General features: G+C 38.5%; 1 protein-coding gene across 1 annotated transcript in view; it reads right to left on the bottom strand.

The window, feature by feature from the left end:
• 5-HT7 (5-hydroxytryptamine receptor 7) overlaps positions 1-14,135 on the bottom strand; it is a 290,467-nt gene extending 276,332 nt beyond the window's left edge. Inside the window, exon 1 of the mRNA XM_074175555.1 lies at positions 13,671-14,135. The gene's annotated coding sequence lies outside the window, so the exon portion shown is untranslated. The remainder of the gene's footprint in view (positions 1-13,670) is intronic.
• Positions 14,136-22,134: the final 7,999 nt, after the last annotated feature.

Genomic DNA, 22,134 nt, shown 5'->3' with positions numbered 1-22,134 from the left:
TTGTCGCTATAAATATCTTGCAGAAAACCTCGTCTACTACCAAATTGTCGAAAAACATGAAATAAACCATCCGTGCTCAGGTCGTGGGCAATCTCTAAGTGAATTGCTCGTGTCACCATACAAGTGAATATCACCCCATATCGCTTCTCGCGACTTCTCTTGACCGAAACTAAAAGAGGTCCAAAATAATCAACTCCGATTTGTATGAAAGGTCCCACTGTCCGTTCTATTCTACATGTTGGAAGCTGTCCCATAATCTGAGGTTTCGGCAAGGATTTCCTGTTCTTACACTTTTGGCAGTTTGCTGCGGATAGCTTGTCGCATTCGTAGTATCCAAAACTTTTGTCTCATGCTATTGAATACAGTGTCCTGTCCATGGTGATTGAACTTCTTGTGATGATAAAATATAAGCAGTTTCGTAATTTTGTGTTTCAGGTCTAAAATTATCGGTCTTTTCACATATCAATCTGAAAGTTTGGAATTATCTAATCTTCCACCCAATCTGATCAAGCCTTCTTCATCAAGGAAACAATCCAATGTATACAGGCGACTCGTATTTTTCACAATGCCATGAGTTCTCAAAGATTCCATTTCTTCATTAAATATTTCCTTTTGACATCTGCTAAGTAGATTTTTCTCAGCTTGATTTGATTCTGATACTTCTAATTCACCTGAAGTAGACACCAATATGTTTTGGCACAATCATGTCGCTGGAATTGCAAAGGCTACTTCTCAAAAGCACACTGTTCCGAACCAGAAAAGTAATCATACCTCACCAACTTTTGATCTAATATGTAAAAATGGATGTTTGTTGGTTGGTTGGTTGGTTGGTTGGTAAGTGATAAACTTTTACATGGCTCATCCGATTGTGATGAAACTTGATATGTGTAAGTAATTTTTCATAGAGAAGGTTTTTAGGCTATCAATTTTTCTGTAACTCGCCACTAGATGGCGCTGTAGAACACTTTTTTTGAAAGAACTGTTCTATAACGCTGCGCACGCCTAAGTTCGTTGATTCTGATTCTGTCAAACTATTGGAACAGCAGTCATACAGCAACATAGTACTAGTCTTTATAAAGCTCAAATCAGACCTTCTTTGGAGTATCGTTCTCATGTATGGAGTTCTGCCTCCAAACATACCCTGAATTTGCTGGATTCCATTCAGAAAAGAGTTATCTGCCTGATTGTAGACGCGAACATCACGTGCAACCTTGATAGAATGGAGCATCGAAAAAAGGTTGGAGATTTGCCTCTCTTCTATAGATACTTTTACGGGAGGTGTTCAAATGACTTGGCACATTCCACCCAGAGGGGTACATATCAGAAACACGCGACGGACTGTGGCTACTCATCGTTCTGAGGTTCAACTCACTACACCTCGAACTTCACTGTTTGAGAACTCTTTCATCTGGAGAACTGCGTTTATGTGGAACAAACTTGCTGAGATCGTTTTTCAAAATGGATTCAATCTCCAGCGATTCAAATCCAATGTGAATCGCTATTTTCGCACAGGCACCGCTCTGAGAGCGCCTTGAGGATTTTCCTGTAGTGCTTGTGAAAGGAAAACGTCTGTCCACATGTTTCACAAATCACAGTTCGAAAATCAAACGAATGAAACTTCGGAGGTCTCCTCAGCCCCCATACTCTCCAGACCTCTCGCCAACCGACTACCAGACGAAATTTTTGAAGTGATCTCGTATAATAACTTCACCGTGAAGATTTCACCTTTTAACGCTCAACACTGTTGAACGTTTTTTTTTCCATTCAAGACACCCTGTATTGTACTAAAGTAACGCTGACAATTCAAAAAATCTGATTATTACTAGAATGTAAGTTCAAGGATTATTCAATATGACTCTATTAATATGTACATCGCATTAACAGTTTGATCGAAAATACTGCCATGTCACTTTTACTGAATTATTTTGCTGCCGCTCAATTTTCGTAGTTTACACCCACACGTAAACGACCAGACATATTCTTCATTCAAAAAAAGTTTGGTGATTATCTATTTTTCTAAACGATCAATCCGTAATGGCTCGTCAACACTCATCACAATAACTTGAATTATTTATATGCCATTGAAGTTGTTGAAGTATTATTTATCTTTCAATTTATTGATGAAAGCGACTGGAAAATCGTTGATCGATGTTGATATGAACCTTCTGAAATCTTTGAATACATTCCAATACCTGAATATGTCATCACTATTTTTTGAAAGGATTCGATGATTTTGAAAGAATCTTGCACCAATAACTGAACTTTTTTATTGAAACCTAGCATATTTTTTAATCTGTAGTCGAAAATGCAAGTTGTTTCATAAAAATGCAAAAGCCTGCTAAGTGAGGACATAATCTTCTGGTAAGTTGAGTAACCAATGCTCTACTGATGAAATTTCAAAGGTCATAAAATATTTTGCAATAATTTTAGAGTTGAAACTCATCAGTACCACACCGTGAGCGGCTATGGAGATCCTTCTAGATCTACCTCCTCTCCACATTTATCTGGAAAGAGAGGCTAGATGGACTGCTTATAGACTTGTGCATATTGCAAATCGCACAAATCAATTCAATGTAGAGTGCAACAGACTGTTGGTTGACAATGGTAGTCACAGCATTCTGGAAATAACCTCTGACTTTATGCTCCCAACTGTCAAGTACAAACTGCCTTATAAAGTACTGTTCCTGAGTAGAGAGGACTGGATCCTCCGGGAGAAGAAAATATTGAGAGCAGATAGTTGTTGATTCACAAATGTATCAAGAACACCTTCCGGTTCTGGTGCAGGTGTTTTCAGTAGCAGACCCAGGACAGAGATATCAACCTGCCTAGGAACCTATGCGACTGTATTTGAAGCCGAAATTTACGCTAATGATTTGTGTGTGGAGAGACGGAAGAATCCAACCTCATACACAAGTCAATAAAAATATTTTCGGACAGTCAAGCAGTGATGGAAGCTCTTGGCTCCTACCGAGCAACGTCTTAATTGGTAGCAAATTGCCAAAAACGAGTCTCCACGATAGAAATCCAGACCAGATTGTCTCTGGTCTGGATTCCTGGCCATCTCTGTATCTGTAGAGTAGGGAGGGTGAGTGTAAGCCCACGCACTTAGGCCACATGCGACCCATTGTACATCCTCCCAAGGAGTTGTCCTCCTAGGTCGTCGTCCATCCTGTCCTTTCCAGGAAAGTGGACAGGTCGCTGGGAGACATCTCCTTTATATCGGCAGGTGTAGACCAAGACTCGCCGAACACACACTCTCTTATTGACGATAACTCCGGGCACTCGCACAGGACATGCCTGACAGACTCATCTTCCTGTTCACACATCCTGCATAGAGGTGTGTCCACTAGCCCCATATTATGTAGGTGTTTCCTTAGCTGACAGTGGCCAGTCAGAAATCCTACTGTGAGGCGTAGATTTTTCCTGGTCATCGCCAGATATTTCTTCGGCGCCAGCTTCCCAGGGTCGCCCAAGGTGATCCTGGCAAGATTACATCCTTTGATTTCATCCCATCTCTTTAAAGATTGAGCATGGGTGTAACATTTGAATAGTTCCGCAATTGTCGAAGTCATCAGGCCGTGGGTGTCACTTGGTCCTAAAATTCTTAGTCCAGCCGCTTCCTTGGCTGAAGAGTCGGCAATGCGATTACCTTTACTCCTGTCGTGCCCTTTAACCCACCTCAGGATAATGTTATTATCTACCGAGGCTTTGGCTTAATCTTGGTGGCACTCTAGTGCTAGCCCTGAAGTAACACGGTCCTGGCCATATTGACTTGGAAGGCAATGAGGCTGCTGACTCCCTTGAAAAGGAGGATGCTGCAAACAGCTTCATCGGACCAGCTTCATCGGAATTTCAAATGAGGAAGAATACAGATGTTATGAACATATTTGTCACATAATAAAACAATGTAGGCATGAGGAAGCTGTCTATTTGATTGGTTACAGAGATTGGAACATCGTTGGGAGAAGTGTGTAGAGTTAGTTGAAAAGAAAATATGTTGAAAAATGAAAAAAAATTAAAACATATCTTTTATCTTTGTAAAGTCGAAAACTTCAGACCAACCTCATATTCAGGGTGTCAATTAAGTATGTACAACACACGATTCTTCAGGTAATTTCAAGATGAAATGTTCATATAAACATGGGTCTGCAAATCCTTCGTTCTCAAGATACAGGGTGTTGAAATAAAAATTAAAAAAAAGTTATACGTAAATATCCTAAATATCCTTCACCTAATTTCGTTGTAATTTGGCAATGGTATTTATAACAATGAGGAGCTAATTTAGCCCGAAAGTAATTCGATTTATTAAGTCCAGTAGCGTCTCGAGCGGGATTTGAACGAATATTTTTGTACGCCACTAACTTGTGCAATTTTCATTATTTCTTTGGATTGAGCAATTAGAAATACAACTTCTTTGTCTCTTGAATTTTTTTCGTATCTTGCTTGGTTTTTAAGAAAAAAAGTCGACCTCATTGCATATCCCTAGACCACACAAGGAATAATATGGAGAATTGAATATTTCTTTCGAAAATTATTATTTTTAAAATTTTTATTACTGATTATTTAACAATAACAACAAATATTAAATAACATTAACATCTAAACTAACGAATTGCACTAAATTGAGTGTTGGAAATGTCCTCCTTCGGCTTCAATACAACCGCCTAGCTGCCGCATCATTGAATTTCGCACTCTTCTGAAAATACCTGGCGTATTTTTTATTATGTCACATAAATTAATGATTTTATTCCGTGAATCCTCTTCACTTTGAATAGTAGTTTTGTTTACCAACGCTTTAAGGTGTCCCCAGATAAAATCATCTAAGGGATTCATTTCGGGCCAGCGAGGTGGCCATGGGTGCCACTACACTAAAGTGTGGTGGAGCACCATCGTACATGTACCACATACGGAATCTTTCCATGACTGGAATTTCTTCTAAAAGTCCAGGTGAAACAAATTCTGAAAACCTTCGGTATTCTTCTCCATTGAGTCTAGGTGGAAGGAAGTGAGGCCCAATGAGATGGTCACCGATAATTCCAACCCAAATATTAAAAGAAAACTGTTCTTGAAAATTATTTTCTATCAACGCGTATGGATTGTTTTCGGCACAAATGTGATTGTTGTGGAAGTTAATAATTGAATTACGAATAAAACAAACTTCATCTGAAAACAATATTCGACTTAGAAAACCTGGATTTCTTCTTATTTTACCGCGTAACCATTTAGAAAAAACTAGTCTCACAGGCAAATCTCTGGGCAATAGAACTTGCACACGTTGCATGTGATATGGATATAGCTGCTGGGCTCTTAAAATCTGCCACACTGTGACTTGGGTAATATTCAGTTCTTCAGCTATTTTCCGAGTACTGGTATGAGAATTTATTTCAATCTCATTTAAAACAGCTTTTTCAATTTGAACTGTTCGTACCACTGCAGGCCTCCCAATGACAACCGTCGATCTTTTAAGGCTGTCTGTTTCAGATAGTCGTGCATGGAGACGTACAAAAATTCTTCTATTAGGCGCTACACGCTGAGGAAATCTTTCATAGTAAATGCGTCTTGCAACATTCGAGTTTCCGTGAGCCATTTCATAACAGAAATGCATATCTGCCATTTCTCTGTTGTAAATTGAACCATGTTTTACAAAAATGGTTCGAAAAATAACCACTAAACACACTTTTCATAACAATTATAAATTAAAAGCTTATAAAGTTGTTTTCCAAGGCAACCTTTGATTATCATTTATGGTATTTTCAGAAGACTGCGAAATTCAATGATGCGGCGGCTAGACGGTTTTATTGAAGCCGAAGGAGGCCATTTCCAACACTTAATTTAGTGCAATTTGTTAGTCTAGATGTTAATATCATTCAATATTTGTTGTTATTGTTACATAATTAGTAATGAAAAATTGTCAAAAAAATTATTTCCAAAAGGAACATTTAATTTCCCATATTATTCCTTGTGAGGTCCAGAGATATGCAATTAGGACGACTTTTTTTCTCAAAAACAAAGCAAGATACGAAAAAAAATCAAGAGACAAAAAAGTTGTATTTCTAATTGCCTAATCCACAGAGATTATAAAAATTGTACAAAATCAGTGGCGTACATTTTTAAGTCAAAAATATTCGTTCAAATCCCGCTCGAGACGCCACTGGACTCAATAAATTGAATCACGTTCGGGCTAAATCAGCTCCTCAATGTTATAAATACTATTGCCGAATAACAACAGAATTAGGTAAAGGATATTTAAGATATTTACGTATAACTTTTTTTATTTATATTTTAACGTTGTTTATATGAACATTTCGTCTTAAAATTATCAAAAGAATCGTCTGTTAAATTTATGGTACATACTTAATTAACACCCTGTATAGTGATGCATCTTGATCTGTGTAGATCAGTCTGAATTTCATTGAAATAAGTGAGTAGGTGGTGGAGTCAAAGTGTGACTTGAAAATATTTTGAATTACTTAATCTTTCAGAAGACATCTTAGCTTCTGTGGCATCTTAAACTTCCGTAGTTACTGCTTCATCTGAGAGGGATGGATAAAATGAAAACTTCTTTTCGTATTGCCGAAAATAAATCTCGTCAAGTCATGAGTTCATTATATAAGTATCCACCGTTATCAAACACTCAGTATTCCGCAATTGATAGATCATATCAATGTTACTCACGACCAGCATACTGAACTCAACAAGAAATCAATTTCGCCAGAAATCCAACCAAGAAACTGAGTATCTGTCCACCTTGCTTGACCTTTTAATGTTAGATCCTGATAAGAGCAATAGTTTACTGAAGGTCGACACTATATTTGATAATTTGTGAAATATTAATGATCGCAAATGAGGCAAAACATATTTCTAAATGTTTATATAATGCTTTCTAGTCGATACAAACATCATGTCGGTACCAAATGTTTATATCATCCATGAGATACAACCGATATCAAATGGTTTTTGTATAAAAATCAGATGCTAAAAGCACTCATAAATCAACCAGAAAGTTCCATATTCCTAACAATTTAGATGATTTATAGAGGTAGCAAAACAATATGAAATGTTTTTCATAACATCACTGAGGCAATGTTCCAAAAAAAATGTGTAATGTATCATAATGGTGTGTGGTGTAGACGTTTTTAGTGAAAGAATGGGTAATACAGAGATCTAAATTGCATATCCTAATCAACAGTTTCTGGTGATGTGAACTGAAACAACAGCGACAATATTGAGAACTTTCTCATAACGACTTCTTCTCTCTCTCTCTCTGTGATTACTATGGCTTCTCATTCGGGCGCATTTGGCCAGGCTTCTCCTGTTCATAGTGAACAGAAGCTTTGTCTGGGGGCGCAGCTCTCTTGCTCGAAGCAATGCTGCCATCCTGAGTTTTTCCATTCAGTTCTTCTTTTAACAAAAACACTTCATTTTTCACTGGTTGCCTTCTTCTCGGGTGGCCTTCAGATGGAAATGACACAAATACACATGTTGATATATTTTATAGAACTGACGACCTCGTCGAAACCGTAGACATCCAGCCTGTTTACTGGCGTAGCGGGCTGCCACTTCACTGTTTATTCAAACATATTTTCATTTTCACTCACACTTCATTTTGAGGTTACACCTTTTGGACTCCACTCCGACCGTGACATCCAAGTGTCATCTTTGAGGGCGGTCGTTATAGCACAACCGTCCTTTATCACGATCGGAAAAAACTTCTCATAACGAATTCAAATTTCGGTATCTTATATTATTCACTGGTATATGGCCATATGTAGCAAATCTACTTCCAAGAAACTGAAGTTTCATTTGGTCCTGCTCATTATCTTGAGGTTGATTATATTCATAAAGTCTCTAAAATTCAGCAAGCTTGAGTTATGCGGTATTAGGTCGTGTTTTCGGACTACCTACATGTTTCACACAAATTATGCGGTTGGAATTGTTCACTGCAAAGAGTTGAGAATGAACAGCTATGTTTGTATACAGATGGGTCGAAAACCGAATGGTACGGGAGCTGGAATATTCTATGTGGGAAAAAATCTTCATTTCAGTCTTCCGGGATGGAGTAGTTGCCATCGAGAAACCTTATTTAGGGGGCTCAACTGAATGAGCGGATCAATAATCTCACTGACAGATAAGTTGCATTTGGAGCACTGACGAACCCAAAAGTGACATCGAAACTGGTCTGGAAATGCCGTCAGCATAGCGGACAAGAATATATTGAACTATACTGGGTACCAGGATATTCAAGTACGATAGGCAATAAATTGTTCATGACGAAGGATTTCAAGAGCGAGGTTTTAATAATGAACGAGAACGGGAATGTTCCCTACATATTCATCAAACTCAAACACCTGTTCATGCAGCCGCAGTTTCGAAAGAGTGTATCATCTTTCCCTCCAACTGATTTCCTGGAGTCTTTGAACTCCACTAGATACCTACTCGTTAGGACAAGAAGGATTGTTCCGAATTCTTGGGGTTCTTATGGAATACTCTTCGTGAGCAAAACAATAGCAAAATCAATACTCCACAATACTCTTGTGTTCTGCATCAGTCAATATAATAATAACACTGATGATCTTCAAACAAGACTCAACCTCTGACGGAAGCAAGAAACTCTTTCGAAGGTTCGAAATAGATGAACATTTCAATCTAGCAGACCACTATTATAATATCCATGCAGTAATTGTTCACTGTGGTTCTGTCGTTAAATTTGGTCATTACGCCTTGGTCAAAGACGAAACGGACTGGTTTAAGTTTGACGATAGTCGTGTCACGAAGTTTTCTGGCGATGTTTCGAATCTATTGGAGCCTCTGGAGACACCCTACATTTTGTTTAATGAGAGAGAGGACATTGGCAGATCTAGATCTTCACACGATGTGGGGCTGCAGGTTTTACCGGGTTTTCCTGCAGCAGAAAAAGCAAATGCGCTACTGGAATCAAGTCGCCCTGTAGCGCCAATTGATTTTCATTGTTGTTTTTATTTTCATAATTATATCCAACACTGTCAAAATAAAATTTTGAATAAATAATCTAACGACTGTGCCAGACACGAAACTTCATTTCCATTCCCTGAACCGGCTGAGCCAGGAACCTTAATTTCCAACAGAGGGTTTTCTAGGTACCTATTACTGGAATCATAATTAACCCCACAATATTGATTTTGGCGGAATTCATTTTCGGGCCAGTTGAGTTTTGGGCCTTGTGCTTATTGAAACTTCCGTTCAGGATGTCACGAAGCACAACTACAACAAAGGAGATACATCGTCATAAATGCTTACTGGATTTATTGTTATTTTTTAGTTAGTACCTGCATTAAACGATTGAAGGGTAATAAACAAAACTAATTTATTAATAATAAAACACACAACATGTAGAAATCATAGTAAATGTTCAATATATCTACCTTCAGAAATTACGCATGCGTCTAGACGTCGGCGCATTGAGCCACGTATTCGCTCAAATATTCCTGGAGTCTCTCTGATTACCCTGCACGCATCGATGATGCGGTTTCTTAAGTCCTCTACATCGCGAACAGCAGTACGATTAACCAAATGCTGTGAACGGCCCCAAATAGAGGAATCGAGAGGATTGAGATCCGGGGATCGAGCGGGCCAGTTTTGTGGTCCTCCTCGACTTATCTACTGATATGCGTATGTTTCAGTTGAATGCAGACGCGCTACGTGACTTAAATGGGCGGAAGCCCCATCATGCATAAAAACATATCCCTTCTGACGCCCAAAGGAACTTCCTCCAGCAGTACTGGATGCATTTCTCTTAAAAATTGTACGTATGCCTCACCATTCAATCGAGGAGGTAGAGAATGAGGCCGAATTAGATCATTGCCAATAACTTCTCTGTACTCCTAGTAGATGATAAGGGTATGAGAGTTGTTCCTTTTGAATTCAAAATACCGTCATGTGATCAACATTTAGCTAGAAAGCAATATTTTCAGTACTGATAGTAGGTTGTTCTTCAATCAAAGCAAGTACTGCTTCCTCAAGCTCTGGTATTCGTATTTCTCAATGGAGACCACAATCCTGCTTTCTTTTATCGAAAGAACCATATTCTCGTAATCGTTGATGAAGTCAAGCAAATATGCTATGTGAAGGATGCTGCTTACGAGGATACATTTCAGCATATCTTCTGGAAGCTTCTTACCCATTCCCCTGCGACTGACCGTAAACGTAATGCATATCAGCCATTTCTTCATTTGTGTATGCCATTTTAAAAACAAGTGAATTATTAAAGTAACAAATTAAGAACAGAACAACACACAATTAGTATCAATTCAATTTCGAAAATTCACAAACTGATAGCGTCATACCAATTTACATTGTCACTATCGCTAATAGCGACCTACTAGATAGATTAGTTTTGTATTTTCGCATATATGACGATGTATCTCTGTAGTTGTTCGTGAAATAATTTTTTGCTGTGAACTGGTTTATTTTGGGCAAAAAACCCACGAGACATTTTTTGTTTAGAATGAAACAGGCTATCGGAAATGAATTTTCAAATGGTAAACAAGTAACAAGACAAAAAGTTACATTGGAAATTAATTTTAGGGGTTGCGTTTTCCACCCCATAAGGTAAACCAAATACATTTCTGGCTAAGTGTATTTTTGGTAGTACAAAACGTCAGGTTAATTTCAATATTATAACTTTTTAATGCTTGTGAAAAAAATTGTTATACAAATTTTATATATCCCCTTCAAGGGGCTGATCTTAACAAGGGATAACCCAATGAATTTTCTTTATATAAAAGATCCTATCTTTTTTCCGATGAGAAATCACGTCCTTGAATGTTCCACACTCATTTAGTTACAACCTGTATTATAAATTCCACCACATTGAGCAAAAACACTTTTCCAAGTAGAAAAATGACCGAGTAGGATAGGTGGTAGGTAAACCAGCACTTCGAAATATTGACTCAGGCAGGCCTTATCTTGGTTCCCATTCCATCAGAAATGAGCAAAGCAAAGATTTCTCCTACCTCCTAGTATTTACGTAATATTTAAATCTCTCTTAGGGTAGGCCTGAAGTAAGTTGGTGAATTCAACTTCACATAGCCACCTTGTGATTCACTCCTAAATATGTACCCCTGGTATTGTATCTTCGAATTATCTTCTGGCAAATCTTCCACGGAAGATGAAATGTAAAACTGATCTCAATAACCGCTACAATCTTTCCATACGAAAGCATTTAGAAGTCATTTATATCTGAAGACGCATTAAATTCATGCAGGGCTCTTCCACCTCTGGTTTGAATGAATACAAATTTGACCAACCGCATTCGCTGATCTCCTATGAGGAAGTCTGCTTCCTTTCCTTATGAAAATTCAGCCTCTGCTGCTCAAGAGTTCGGTGCAAGGTAGGTTCCTGGTAGCACCTTGGTTCCTCAGATTAAGATTTTAAGAACTGAGAAGCTCTTGCTCCTGATCTGATATCACAGGAAGGAGAGTTAGGGTCATTCAGTAGATATTCATTTTTCAGTAGACTCAGAGCCAGATTTTTTTGTACTTCATCGTTCACAAAGAGTACCACATTGTCATGATGAGGCTTTCTACGATGAGAGGTCAATATGTAGAAACGATGAGGCATCAGGAGAATTCTCTGGTGAAGAGATGACATCAATATGACAAAATCTTTCACATCTACTGTAACTTCAAGATGGGAGCCAAAATTTTTGCAATTCTCATTGGCAAAAGTTTGCATCGGAGTTGATATTCTGACCTACCGAAAGAAAAAGCAGAAATATGTGCTTCCGTCAGCGAAATGATATTTCGAATATTCAAGACGTTCCAACAGTACGACAAAGATATTTGAAGGCAATATGGTTATCTGACTAACATTGGCCTTGAAGGCAAAGATGCCTGGGAGAGAAAGTCAAACAAGCATCAGTGTCCATTCCAAAGAAGTGAAGAAATAGCATCAAACAATAGTTAAATCAGAAGGAAGAAATGTTCGCATACCTCAAAAAATAAACGGTTTCTTTGCGAAAAATATACTTGCTATTTTGAAGTATCCCAGAAAGTCATTCGTTCTGAATAGAGTAACTGATCTATAGGCTGTATTGATTCTTCAGGCTTTTTTCGGGTACATGCTAAATGTTGACGGTGTTCCAGAATTTGATACCAGTTTTGTAGGACAAGTTGAAGAACCTGCATATATGTAGAGATGGTAGTTTATTCGCTCATTGTTGAAGTAAGATGATTGATATTTTATTCAGAACCAGAAGCTTTGATGACGTCAAGATTCTTCAAAATTCATCTGACGCTATAGAATTTTCAAACGCAAAGATCCTTCGAGATAAATTTTCCTGATTTAGGTAGTTATAAAAATAATAGTTTCTCAAAACAATTGAAAATTTGGAAAAGAATTTGCTTCAGAGATGGAGAAGTAGAACGCCAAAAACTTTTCTGTTTCAAAAATAAATATCACCCAATAACAGTTTGAGTTCATTAATAATTCAGAAATCGCTAAGAGTCAGGGACCTTGTCAAGCCATGTTTCATTAACCACCATTATGGTGGTTTCATATATGTATACGTTGCCGAGTGAAAATTTTGAACTTAAACGATAAAATCTTCAGGTAAGTAGTCGAAAGGAAATATTTCGAAGTGTGGTCAGACCTAGCATCACTGATGAGACCTAGGTTGAGTCGAAATAGCACTGTCTAATGTATCACGAATACATTGTTTTCGAGCTCTGTTTTCGACTAGTTGCCTTGCAGTGGGAGCTGCAGAGCAAGACAGAGAAAGAATCTTGATATTCGACACTGTTGATATTCGACATTGTTGATATTCGATATCATTCTTGACATTCGATAACTGACAATTAAGTTTTTTCTAGATCCCACAGTCGGCTTCTTCGTGAGATAATATGTTATCACTTCCACTCAGGCTTGTCTTTTGAAGAAGATGAGTCCATCTACTCACTACAGACTTGTATGGTGTTGGAATTCTTCTTTTAACTAGTTGCAGTTACCTGGACCGCCTTGGAGAGCCTCGAAAATGAAGTCATTTGTCGATCCCAATGATGGAATCTTCATGAGAAAGATGTCACTGCCTCCACTAGTTTAAATGAGTAGATATAATAATTTTTCACAGAATTCAATGAGATTGTTTTTGTAATACTTTCAACCATTAATAACGGTCCTGCATGGGTGATCTCTCCAGTATTTTGTAGTAGGCTTGGGGCACCTTGCTGTGTTTGCAACCTCCAGTCAATATGTCAATCCTCCACAAAATATCAGCTTGTCATTTGTGTCGAAAATGTTTGTTCTACAACACACTATGACAACTTTGTATTAGCTGGCAAAGTTGAATGATCCGTCTTCTTCCATTGTGCTTATTGAGCAGTAAAAGAAATAAATTCAAAAATTTCTAAAGATATTGAATCTATCGATATAAATAGTCTACAAGAAATAGTTCGGTGCATCACAGTTGAATCTTTAATAACATCAAGTCTATTTATCTCCTTGGAAACAGAAAAAATCGATGACGAAAATGTTATTAGCGCCGCGTCCCTCTGCACACATATAAACTACAAGGAAATTTCCAGCTGAAGGATCATTAATCATTCTGACACCTCCGATACACGTCGCTCATATTATACCGGATGAGCGCCGTAACCATACGCGAAATTAAAAATTTAAAATCCAAACACACTCACCTACAAAGGAAGATTGTATCCCTCTGTTACGAATTCGCACTTGAACTGTTTTTGTTTGCCAGCTTTCACGCAATTTCACTGGATATTTGCATTATTTGCTATATAATTACCACTTAAAATATAATTGAAATGTCCCAAAATGCTTCGACACCACACGCACTCAATTGTTTATAACCCATGGATGCGTTCTGTGAACGAACCACCAACAACCGTCGAATGTTTTTCGAAAATGTCAACTCCCTGTCAAGTCCTGAATCAAGGGTGATCAGTGCCCGACTCAGCGCCTTCTTTCACCGAAAACATGCCCGGCTTCATTCATGACACCTGTCCAAAAACTGCGGTCTTCGAATTTTCGTCGTTTTCCTCAACTTCGCCGATCCTCAACGAAAATTGCTGAGGTGCGCGAAGTGGGCCATGCTCGCAATACGATCGCCGTTAGTGAACTGTTTTATCCATAGTTCTCGCGGCGCGCTACAGTGTTTTGTTTCGGCCTGCGCAATTTTCGTTGAGGATGCTAATGCTGTCGAAATATTAGAATGGATTGTTGATTGGACAGTTTTTTCAATGGCGGTAATTATAGTGGAAATGAGTCATTCAGGTGAGATCAGACGGAGTGAAGTGTTTATTTCGTGCGAGATGCGATATATGCGAGTCGATTGGTATCATCAACGTAACGCAAGCCTTGGACTCTGTTAACTATCAGTCAATACTTATACACCAGGAATATTTGGAGTTTCGCCACGGAATAAGAGAGGTCAGCCATAAACTTGTATTAACCTTCACTTTGACACCTAAAACATGATACGGATATAGTAGTGGAGCAATTTTGCGAGCTAAGGAGTCAGGAACTGGGAGCTTTATAAAACTACTCCAAAGACATGTAACAAAGAAATTAGAAAGGCAAAACGGGAGTCTTGGAGGGAGTTCTTTGAGAGTATCTCTGATTCACCTCGCAGCACAAGAATTCACAAGATTTTCTCTAAAGAGCCGACTGCTGAAATTGGGTCGCTTAGACGATCAGATGGAACATTCTCAGTTTCCGATAAAGAACGTTAGAGCTTTTGCTAGTAAAACACTCTCCTGGAAATCTGACTCTCGATAACAACAAATCTCCCATCTTCGAGAGCGCTAAACGCCCAAAGAACAACGATTGGGAGGTCGTCAAGCACCGGCAGTTGAATGAGCTGTCAAGTCGTTTCAGCCCTGTAGAGGATGGTATAGTTCTAGCTCTTCTTCAAAATGGAGTGGAAATAATTTTACTTATCCTCATAAAATTGTATAGAGCTAGTCTGGCGTGAAGCTATATACCACCAAGTTGGTTGGCAGCAAGGGTGGTATATATACTTAAAGTGGGTCAGAAAGACCCACACCCTAACTCGGTACGACCCATTAGCCTCACATCCTTTCTGTTGTAAGGACTTGATAGAATACTGGAGGGTGGCATGGTATGCATTCCCACTGAATAAAAAACACTATGCTCATCAAACCGGCAAATCGACAGATTTAGGCTGGATCTATGCTATGCAGGTAAACAGAACTGCAACTACGACTCTTCAAGGCGAGGCCATTAGCTTCAGGGACACTAGAGGCTGTCCTCAAGATGGGGTACTATCTCCCCTTCTGTAGTCGCTCCTGATGGATAGTCTACTTGATGCTCTCGACAGAAGAAAAGTAGATCTGCAAGCTTATGTAGATCACCTTGTCATCTTGGCAAGGTCCACGTCGGGAAGGGTAGCTTGTAATATCCTCTGAAGAACGTTGGACGTTGTTCACAGTTGTTGCCAGAAAGAGTAGATGTCTGTCAACCCCAGCAAAACTGTGATATTTCCCTTCTCCAGGAGGAGAAAATTTGACGATCTAGCGCCACTTCCCCTGAATGGTGAGGTCATTCCATTTGGAACGGAGGTGAAATATCTTGGCATTGACATTGATAAAAAACTCACCTGGAACGCTCACTTGGAAAAAGTTTAACACAAAGCCAGACTGTCTCTATGGACATGTCGAAGGATTTGTGATGAATCTTGTGGTTCAGGTCCCAAACAAATCCATTGGATTTATGTGATGATTGTCATACCAATGATCACTTATGGTGCAATTGCCTGGTGGCCGAAGGCTTTACAGGAAACGGCCTAGGCGAAGCGCTCTGGCTCACAGAGACAGGGTTGTCGGCCATCAATGGTGCCATCAGTACCACACCGTCAGCGGCCATGGAGATCCTTCTAGATCTACCTCCTCTCCACATTTTACTGAAAAGCAAGGCTAGATGGACTGCATATAGACTTGTGCACATTGCCAATCGCACAAATCAATTTGATGCAGAGTGTAACAGGCTGTTGGTTGACACTGGAAGTCACAGCATTCTGGAAATAACCTCTGACTTTATACCTCCAACTGTCAACTACGACCTGCCTGTTCCTGTTCCCGAGTGGAGAGGACTGGATCCTCCGGGAGAAGGAAATATGGAGAGCAGATAGTTGTTGGTTCACAGATGGATCAAAAACACCTTCCGGTTCTGATGCAGGTGTTCTCAGTCGCAGAACCAGGACAGAGATATCAACCTACCTAGGAAGCTATGTGACTGTATTTCAAGCGTAAATTTACGCAATTGAATTTTGTGCGAAGAGATTGAAAGAATCTAATCTCATGCAAAAGTCAATGAAAATATTCTTGGACAGTCAAGCGACGTTGAAACATTTTGGCTATTACCAAGCAACGTCTAAATTGGAAGCCTAAAAGGCAATGAAGCTGCTGACTCCCTTGCAAAGGAAGGTGCTACAAGCAGCTTCATCGGACCAGATCCTGTTATCTAGGATTGGCTACTCCAAGGCGTTTATTCACCCTTCGAAGCTTGATACCAAACAGTTGTTGGACTACAGTAGGATTGGAATACGATGTTTAACAGGCCTTCTTACAGGTCACTGTCATTTGAATCATCATATGCAGAGACTCGGATTATCGGAAGAGAGTGTGTGTCGCCTCTGTTTGGAAAATGATAAAACAGCAGAGCACATACTTTGTGTCTGCCCCGCTGGGGACCTAATCAGGTTTTTAGAGTTCAACAAAGCCGTACTCTTACTATCTGACCCGGAGGACTACTCACAATACAAATTAATCGATTTTGTTAAGAAGCTGGGTTCATATAGTGTGAATAGGTGTGAGCCACAATAAACCCTTGCAGGTTGCGGTGGAGGGTCGAATAGACCCACTCACTTTGGACCTAACTCAACCTTAGTATATTGTGTAAAAATTCTGTGAATGATATCTGTTTTAATTCCATAACGAAAGTCAGGAATACAAACTGAGTAGAGAAAAGTGTTTTTTGTATAATTCAGTGTTCATATAAAAAATATGTTTCGAAAGAATTTTCCTTTCGTGTAATTCAATGTTTTAATGCAAAGAGCTGATTCAGGAGGGTTTTTTCTTCCAGTTCATGTCTGAAATTTACTTCTTTGCATGATCTGTACATCTATGTATAGAGTTACTTATTTCAAAATTGATTGCTTCCTTCCTTTCTTTGGAAGATTCCCACATTTTTTTGTATCAAAATGTAGTAGTGGATAGCCAAAAACTTTCTTCCCCAAAAATCAGTCACTTCTAAAAATATAACCTTTTCAATATAAACTACAAGTTTTATTTAAAATTTTCTTCTTCTTCTTCATCCTCGTCTTTCGGTCGCTGTAAAATTTCAAATCCCTTTGTGTCCTGGTCTTCAATGACATTAGAAGAATAGACAGCAACTGGTTAGTATAGAAGAATACAACAACAATATTGTTCAAAAATGTAACGCCATATTTCGAACAATTATTTTATAATTTGAGTGCATTGGAACCCATTATCATCAGAAACATTAATGATTTTTATTTTGAGTTTCATTATCAAAAACATATTCCCGGAAACATGTCGTAGGACCACTGTTTATATCTCCACCTGTAACGGTATTTTTTGCTGTATCAAGAATGGTTTTGACGTAATAATAGATAACAATCCAAATTTGTCGAATTACATGCCGAGGAAGCATAATTATTCGTATTTGGTGTGCATAATATTCACCTAGTTGAAATGTTCAATGAAGGAATGCATAGTTAGCAAGTTGTACGTGATCAAATACGTAATGGTTATATAATTACTCTCGATCTATATATGAACTAAATGTTTGTGGGAGCATATTCAAATATTAGTTGGAATTATTTAAGAGAAAAGAAAACAAACTATGCTATACTGATTTTTGATGACATACAATTTGCTAACGAATAAAAAAAATGCCCTTTCCAACTCATTATTTGAAAATTGATATTCATTTCAAATAAGAGAAAATCGTTTGCTTTCATGAGTTCATCTATTAGTACCTGCAGAAATACTCTTTTGCATTTCTTATTTTTGAATTCGTTATCTACATTAACATAACAATGTTGAATAGAGACCCAAAATAATGAAATTTTCTTCTTGTTATAACAGTCCACAGGTTTTTGACTGAGGTTTATACCAGTCAATCAAAAAACTAGGAATATTTTTGTAGTTGGTTTTTGTTTTTTTCCTGAAGAAAGGAAACCACCAAAGTCCCCACCATTTTTCAAATCACTCTTGAACATTGCTCCATTTCACGTATTGAATAAAATACAGTCATACTTCCTGTGGGTTGGGCTATCTATCGAGCGCGTCCCCAGGTGGCGGATATTGGAACGGCTAGGGGACTGGGGACCCTCTCCAGGAAGCCAATATGTGGCCTTACGGACGAAATCGCCGGACTCCTGGTCGGTGGCAGAAATAAGTAGGGTGAGGGGAACTAAAACTCCCCGAAAGTCTTTGCGAAACATGCCACCGTGGACCAGCCTACCCAAGCTAAGGTGTAAAGAATCGTACCGACAGCTGAATGGCCGCAGGGCCATTCCTTCCAACTCTTCCTTTGCTACTCGTGTAAACACTAATATATGAAACAAACAAAACAGGCACAACAAAAACCAATCACGAGACTGGACAGAAGTGCTCACTCCAATCTATGGCGGTGACTGGGAAATATCCATGCCAATCTACCGCTCGAAATGAGGCTGGAGTTAGCGGATCACCTCGTGATGTAATACAAAGGCGGTGCATTTGGGACGCCGAGGTCAAAAGAAGAAAGAGAGCGATAGAGGCAGGTGTGGCAGCAACTATAAGTGTATCCTCATCCTCCCCCACTACACCTCGAACAGCAAGGGCACTTCCTGTGGCGGGCGCCAAGATCTCCGCCTTGAATAAAGGCAAGGAATCGGCTGCACCTGCAGGAAAGCGCCCTGACTTGAACACCTCCACCACGGGAACCCCAGGAAGGTTGAAAGAGCCTCTCAACGACACTTATATGGCTGCACCTTCTAAAACCTTCGCGTAGGCCGCCGTGAGATACCCCAATGTTGCCAAAGAGAGTGTGTGTTCGGCGAGTCTTGGCCTACACCTGCCGATATAAAGAAAATGTTTCAACTAAGGAAACAGCTCCATGATATGGGACTAGTGGATACACCTCTATGCAGGATGTGTGAACAGGAAGATGAGACTGTCAGGCATATCCTATGCGAGTGCCCGGAGTTATCGTCAATAAGAGAGTGTGTGTTCGGCGAGTCTAGGCCTACACCTGACGAAATAAAGGAGATGTCTCCCAGCGACCTGTCCACCTTCCTGGAAAGGATAGGATGGACGATGACCTAGGAGGACAACTCCTCGGGAGGATGTACTATGGGTCACATGTGGCCTAAGTGCGTGGGGTTACATTCACCCTCCCTACTATACACATACATACATACCTACAGTCATACTTCTCATATAGACAGTGGGCATATTTGAAGACTGGCTGTAAATCAAATCATCTAAAGTTAGTAGTACTCCTGGATAAATTGTTCCTTTAGATGATTTTACAGTCATACTAGGTGAAAATACATAATGACTAACTCACCACCTCCAAAATTAAAAATAATAAAAATTTAAAAATGAATGTTGCTAATGATTCAAAATGGCATTATTTCAAATACATTTTGAGGACATCATTTCAAGAATCTGAAAAATATCGATTATTTTGGAGACGTACATTTTGGGATGTTATAAATATATTTTTTTCGGGATTGAAATACTTGGGAAAACACTCAACATCATAACTATATTACTCATCGCATATTTTTTCTGAGTTGATAATAATAATTTGTATTTGTTTTTATGTATCCAAAACATCAAAACATACTAGTTTTGTATCATTTACTCAGTATAACAAACAGTTAATGAGTAGATATTTGAAGACAGAAGTTATAAGTAATCCAACGAGTTTTATTTCATTTTGTGACAGAAAGTCTAAACGAATAGCACAAATTTGTTAATTAGTAATAATACCAAAACTGATTAAAAAATTGTTGGAAGTGGCCACCAGCACTTAGTATGCATGCTTCCGCCCTTCTACGCATGGAATTACGCACCCGTTCAAATATTCCCGGCGTATTTCGTATAGTTTCACACGAGGCAACTATTCGCTCTCTTAAATCTTCTAAAGTATTAACGGGAGTTTTATACACAAGAGTTTTGGGGTGACCCCATAAAAAAATCTTAACTGTTGAGATCGGGGGATCTTGCTGGCCATTGCTGAGGTCCTCCGCGACCTATCCAACGATTAGGATAAACTGTATTTAAATGGTTTTGGACAATTACACTGAGATGAGCAGGGGCGCCATCATGCATGTACCATATTCGATTCCTTAACGCAAGTGGCACATCTTCCAATAACCCAGGTAAGTCTTCTTCGAGAAAGTGTAAATAAGAACGACCATCAAGGAGTCCTGGTAGAAAAAATGGGCCTATTAGATGATCACCTATAATTCCTGCCCATACATTAACCGAAAATTGGTGTTGGAAATGGGTTTCGGTTATTGCAATTTTAATTGAGAACAGTGCATCTGACAACAAACAAATACCTTCTAGATCCTCAATTATTTTGCAACAAATCTGATCTCTTAGTAAAGTAAAGCGATTTTTAATTTTTTGAGCGAAAATCATGCGTTGGACAGAGAAAACCCAGCAAATCAAATGTGCTCAAAAATGTATGGAGATTTTAAACATAATTTTTAATTCAAGATGAAGCAGTAGCGTAGTATTTTTTTCGCCAAAAATATACATTTCAAAACTCGTACGTACGCCACTGGCAGAGAAAATTAAGAAAATTGTACATCAGAAAATGCGCCTTGAGGCATGGAACATATGTACCAAATATGCCAAAAATGTCTACAAAATTATCTCAGTTATTATTAAAAAACTGATTATATTTTTGAAAATTTTGCCACCCTGTATCTCAAAAGTTAAGGCGTTTAGGACATACGTCCATAGGACGTTTTCTCCTCAAAACGGGTCTAAGAATTATCTCCTTGAATATTAGCATGTGTTTAAGGAACACCCTGTATACATATTGCAATTATAGTGGTGGAATATACAGAAATGTAAGAAATTTTGAGTATTTGATGAGTCAGTTATATCTCGAAAAGGTTTGTATTTTTGGAATCAGCATAGATGAATTAACCAAAATCAGTTAATTTTTCTTCGGCAGCAAGACAGACATTATTTTTTGGTGGGCTGTGTTATTAAAAGCTATCAACCCTCAGGAAAGCTTTTTTTATGATCAGTTATCAATACTCAATTTGTGAAATTTTCACAATCATCTTTGTTATAAATGACACGAACCACAGAATACGAAATTATCATAGAACAAACGTATCCAATCAAAACTTCTGGAACTGAAATTCAACTTCGGCAAGGTCAATCCTATATGAGCATTATATGTCGGTCCTTTCCTTTCTGTGTTTTGTTCATTATCCTGTACAAGTATATACGGAAGGGCTGAAAATCCAGGACATGAATATATTATTCTACTCATCATACCTCCCGGATACATCCGGAACTTTCTCCGTTGTGTCATTTCATTCCATTTCCTGAAAAGTTTTTGCCGGAGAATAATAAAACGTTTATATGTGTTGCTGTTTTTCAAAGGACTAGAGTGATGGGATCATAAATTCTTTGGCAATCACTGGGTAATGAAATTTCTGACACTTATTGCCACTTTTTGCAATATCAGAACATATGGGACTGTAGGTTTTCTAGCCATATTTCTTTCAATCTGCAGAGTAGAAACGGTAACGATGTTACTCAAATACATATTCGAGTAATTAGTTTTCCAAGTGGATATTTGAATTTAGATTCTGAATCAGATAACAGAAGATTATTTTGGTCGCTTATTATAGAAACTGAAGTGATTGAAATGATGAATGATTCAAAAAATGAATCTGCTCCAGGCCCTGATGAATTAAATAGCACATTACTCAAATCTGTTGAGTATTTCATAGCGAAACCCTTGACTCATATCTTCAATAATTGTTCAACATCTGATATTTTTCCATCAATTCTCAAAATTTGTAATGTCATACCAGTGTACAAGAATGGAGATAAAAAATGTATTGATGAT

This window comes from Leptinotarsa decemlineata, unplaced genomic scaffold (assembly GCF_025532065.1).
Source record: "Leptinotarsa decemlineata unplaced genomic scaffold, Ldec_3_MD MMD2_tig00001064_RagTag_RagTag, whole genome shotgun sequence".
Taxonomy (NCBI): domain Eukaryota; kingdom Metazoa; phylum Arthropoda; class Insecta; order Coleoptera; family Chrysomelidae; genus Leptinotarsa; species Leptinotarsa decemlineata.
This window is presented reverse-complemented; position numbering and strand designations above follow the sequence as displayed.